At 32.6% G+C, this 5190-nt stretch overlaps 3 non-coding genes across 3 annotated transcripts; 1 reads left to right on the forward strand and 2 right to left on the reverse strand.

Annotated features, from left to right (window-relative positions):
* Positions 1–1320: 1320 nt before the first annotated feature.
* Positions 1321–1393, reverse strand: TRNAF-GAA (transfer RNA phenylalanine (anticodon GAA)). The gene has a single exon. It is a non-coding gene; the product is annotated as a tRNA-Phe (tRNA).
* Positions 1394–3032: 1639 nt separating this feature from the next.
* On the forward strand, positions 3033–3105 carry TRNAT-UGU (transfer RNA threonine (anticodon UGU)). Its single transcript has one exon. It is a non-coding gene; the product is annotated as a tRNA-Thr (tRNA).
* A 1216-nt stretch (positions 3106–4321) lies between these two features.
* On the reverse strand, positions 4322–4408 carry TRNAS-GGA (transfer RNA serine (anticodon GGA)). The gene has a single exon. It is a non-coding gene; the product is annotated as a tRNA-Ser (tRNA).
* Positions 4409–5190: the final 782 nt, after the last annotated feature.

A 5190-nucleotide genomic window follows, 5' to 3' on the forward strand; every position in this document is an offset into this window, starting at 1 on the left:
ATCTCAAAATAAAAATAGATGTTTTACTACCAGTCACAAGCTTTATGTTAGGCGCAGTACTCATACAGGAACTTATGAGCAAGAATTGCTCTATCAATCACCATCTACATTAGATATATCTTCTGAAACTTTTTTCAAATCCAAAAGTTCAGTACCTTCCTACAAATTAGTGAATTAGGAGAGGGGCTCTTTTGTGTAGAAAAATAAAAAGCAGGGCAATCTTTCAAACTTGCATCCGAAATGTGAAATATTTATACAAAGAGGGAGAGATGAAGACAATGCAGCAGGGTTGGTTATCTAATTGGCTAGTCAAACATGAGGTGGTTCATAGATCTTTGGGCTTTGATCACCGAGGAATAGAGACTTTACAAATAAAAGCAGGGGATTGGGATTCCATTGCTGTCATTTTATATGTATATGGTTACAATTATTTACGCTCCCAATGTGCTTATGATGTAGCACCCGGTGGATCTTTAGCTAGCGTGTATCATCTTACGAGAATACAATATGGTATAGATAATCCAGAAGAAGTCTGCATAAAAGTCTTTGCCCAAAAGGATAATCCTAGAATTCCGTCTGTCTTCTGGATTTGGAGAAGTGCCGATTTTCAAGAACGCGAATCTTATGATATGGTGGGAATCTCTTATGATAATCATCCGCGCCTTAAACGTATCCTAATGCCTGAAAGTTGGATAGGCTGGCCCTTACGTAAGGATTATATAACCCCCAATTTTTATGAAATACAAGATGCTCATTGAATGATAAGAAATTCATGCTCACTTATACAACACAACTCCAGATTTTATTCAAGTCAAGGAATATTTTTAGGTTCTTTTCCTAGATGAAACGGAATACCTATTTATAATTAATTCCTAATTATACAAAAGCATTCCAGATAGACTGAGCAAAAAAAGGGTTTCATTTGGATTCCCCTATTTTGAAAATCGCATATTAATTTCCTTCATATGAACAGAAAAATAGGATGACTCAAAGAAGTTCTCTACCAGGAACTTTGTACCGCGCACATTACTTAGCACAACTAGGAAAATAAGATAAGATAAAGATAAGCAAGACTAAAAAAATATTCGTCGGAATAGCGGAATACAAAATTAAGAAACGCAAAAAAATAAAGGGGAATCTCACCCCCTTCTTTATCATAAAGAAAAGATATATTTTAAAACTTCTTTAAAAAGAAGTGCCTCTATATTTATATTATAGATTTATCCACTTAGATGAATAAATATTATTAATGAATATGTATCACAATCCATCTCGAGGTATTTGGATCAATACCTATTCGGTGGATCTTTTTTTTTTCTCTGCCAGGAACCAGATTTGAACTGGTGACACGAGGATTTTCAGTCCTCTGCTCTACCAACTGAGCTATCCTGACCTTTTCTTGTGCATCATCCTAGTAGAGTATTTGTATCTATGTCAATTAAAAGGACTAAAAATTAATTAAAGTATTTCAAATTTAAAATTTGAAAATGGGGGGGTAGTCCTATGCATTGTGCATGGTTTACTTAAATAAAACTTAAAAATAGAGTGAATAACCAAGATTTCTTGCCGATACTCTAATAAAAAAGAAATCTATTCAATGAATAGGATAAGATCCATTGAGTTCTCTTCGCATTCCTTTGTGAAAGAGTAGAATGAGAAAGCTAATGAATCTTAAACCCATTGCATTGATAAAAAGAAAAAAAAGAGGATAAATAATAATAATATAGTATAGTTAGGGAATAAAAGAGGATTTGGGGATAGAGGGACTTGAACCCTCACAACTTATAAAGTCGACGGATTTTCCTTTTACTAGAAATTTCATTGTTGTCAGTATTGACATGTAGAATGGGACTCTCTCTTTGTCCTCGTCCGATTAATCCACTTTTTTAAAGATCTCGAAAACTTTGAATTTGAATTGAAGAATTTGATTATTCAATATTCGATTGGAGTGGATTCACAATAATGAAAAAAAAAAATTATGATATGAGTTTTTTATTTCATAATCATTATCATTTCTAATTTCATTTTTAAAAAAGATAAAGAACCTATATTATAATTATAATATAATATGAGTTCTGTGATTAATCGTTTGCTATGTCAGTATCTATACGTGTTTATTAAATGTATAAGGTATAAAACCCCTCTTTCTCTAATTTAGAATTAGAAGGAATTCCACTAACAACACAACGTAATTAACTCGATTCGTTAGAACAGCTTCCATTGAGTCTCTGCACCTATCCTTTTCCTTTGTATTCTAGTTCGAGAACCCCTTGTTTTCTCAAAACACGGATTTGGCTCAGGATTGCCCTTTTTTAATTCCAGGGTTTCTCTGAATTTGGAAGTTACCACTTAGCAGGTTTCCATACCAAGGCTCAATACAATCAAGTCCGTAGCGTCTACCGATTTCGCCATATCCCCATTTCCCTCTTCTTTGAGACCAGGATTCCTTGTGTAATTTCATCCATCTCTTAGTTTTTTTTTTGAATCATTGAGTTCATCACTCAACGTAGTCTAGCAGTTCAGTTCGACTCTATTTGAGAGACCTCGCTTGCTTATTGCAATTCAGAATTGAATTGATTCTATCCTTGATGTATTTGCAATTCAATCCGAATCAATATATCCAAAAGTTTTTATCTCCCCCACCTCCCGTCTTACTTTTTTATAGTATTCAAAATTATACTATAACGCTTGATATTTATTCTTTTTTTCTAATCAGAATTAGCAATTTTATTTACTCTGACTCTATGTTCCCCTTAGTGAAATATTAATCCTCAAATTATTAACAAATAATAAAGTCTATAATGATCAAATGAAAATACCAATAAATTCTATAATTTTATTTTTTAATATCCTATAGTTAAGCATATCAAGCTAACTTTATCTTTAAGAAGTTTTAGTATTTTTTTATTTTTATAAGTATAACTTCAAATTTAGAACTAGTTAATAGCTAAGATTAATAACTAATATCTGAGATTTTACGGATTTCCTATACTATACCTATTTCTATTTGTTACACTATTTCCGTTATGTAAGCCCACTTAGCTCAGAGGTTAGAGCATCGCATTTGTAATGCGAGGGTCATCGGTTCAAATCCGATAGTCGGCTTTTTTTTTTCTCTATCGATGTTCTACGAACAAGAATCTCTTTTTTTCCGAATTAAATGGAGAATCCAGGATCTTTTATGTTTTTTACCTTACAATTTTGCTAGATACAAAACAATAAAATAAATAATATATATACAAAAAATAAAGATTTTGATGAAATTCCATTTTTTTGGGTACTTTAGTTGATTTTACTCTGTTTATCCTGTAGTTTAATTCAGTTTTAATTTCGATGTATTCTGTAATGTAAATACAATGAAATTAATTGTGTAAAATGAAATTTCAATAAAATAAAAAAAGGAGTCTTCATGTCCCGTTATCGAGGACCTCGTTTAAAAAAAATACGCCGTCTGGGAGCTTTACCAGGACTCACTAGAAAAACACCTAAATCCGGAAGTAATCTTAAAAAAAAATTCAATTCTGGGAAAAAGGAGCAATATCGTATTCGTCTTCAAGAAAAACAGAAATTGCGTTTTCATTATGGTCTGACAGAACGACAATTACTTAGATATGTACATATCGCTGGAAAAGCAAAAAGGTCAACAGGCCAGGTTTTACTACAATTACTTGAAATGCGTTTGGATAATATCCTTTTTCGATTGGGTATGGCTTCAACCATTCCTGGGGCCCGCCAATTAGTCAACCATAGACATATTTTAGTTAATGGTCGTATAGTCAATATACCAAGTTTTCGTTGCAAACCCCGAGATATTATTACTACGAAAGATAACCAAAGATCAAAAGGTCTGGTTCAAAATTATATTGCTTCATCGGACCCGGGGAAATTGCCAAAGCATTTGGCGATTGACACGTTGGAATATAAAGGACTAGTAAATAAAATCCTAGATAGGAAGTGGGTCGGTCTCAAAATAAATGAGTTGTTAGTTGTAGAATATTACTCTCGTCAGACTTGAACTTAACGAAAAAAGGAAAGGTTCATAGAATTTTCTTCCCCTTCCCCTTTCCCCGAACTAAATCGCCCTAAGACCATTACCATTAATTTGTATTTTCCCATCAACTAGCTAAAATTGATTAACCCTAGGATTAGGATCCTTTTTTCTTTTTTCCTCTATGTGTATTTTACATACCACAGTAATTTGCTATAGAGAATTTCTAATTTCTATTAAATCAAAATAAGATAATATAAGATATTATTGCTGGAAAAAATTGTTATTTGATTTGATACATTGTGATCCTTAACGTTGATGAATTAAGAAAAACGGAAAGAGAGGGATTCGAACCCTCGGTAAACAAAAGTCTACATAGCAGTTCCAATGCTACGCCTTGAACCGCTCGGCCATCTCTCCTACATAACTTATTATGGAAAATAAACTGAGTGAATAGCGAGTTTTCTTATTCCTGCAGTACAGGTACAACCGCAACCACTCGGGGGTTCCATAGTTCTATTGGAAAAATTCCTTTTGATCTAAGTGGAAGGATACAGGATTTTTTACTAGAAATTGCGCTCGCTATAAAAAAAAAGTTTTAATTTGGGTTTTCCCGCAACTAAAGAAAAAGAAAATGGAAGAATTCTTCTTATTGCATAATAAAATAAAGAAACCTTAGAATTCCGTTTGCATAAGATACGCTACACCATACTATCGAAATCAAAAATAGGGTATGAGACAATTAATAACTTTGAAAACACGAAATAGTTGATAACATAAGTTGTTGTTCAGAAATAGCAAAGTGGAATGAAATCCAGTCTTAGTCAAATATTTCATATCTCTTCGTGTCCAAGCAGAAGGAAAAGGATACAATTTGAGCTGAGCGGAAAATCCATATCTCTATCTCTCTTATCCATTTAAAGCATATGGATTTAGAGTAGAGCATATGGATCAATCTATTTATAATTATAAGAATCGAATGTGTTTGTTTTTATGTTATTTTGTGAAGGAATGAAAACAATTCTATATAGAATGGGTTGGGAATTATGCCTAGATCCCGTGTAAATGGAAATTTCATTGATAAGACCTCCTCAATTGTAGCCAATATTTTATTGCGAATAATTCCGACAACCTCAGGAGAAAAAAAGGCATTTACTTATTATAGAGATGGTGCGATTTGACTCTTTTTTTTTGCTTTTTTT

The sequence above is a fragment of the Aegilops tauschii genome, unplaced genomic scaffold (assembly GCF_002575655.3).
Source record: "Aegilops tauschii subsp. strangulata cultivar AL8/78 unplaced genomic scaffold, Aet v6.0 ptg000783l_obj, whole genome shotgun sequence".
Lineage (NCBI taxonomy): Eukaryota > Viridiplantae > Streptophyta > Magnoliopsida > Poales > Poaceae > Aegilops > Aegilops tauschii.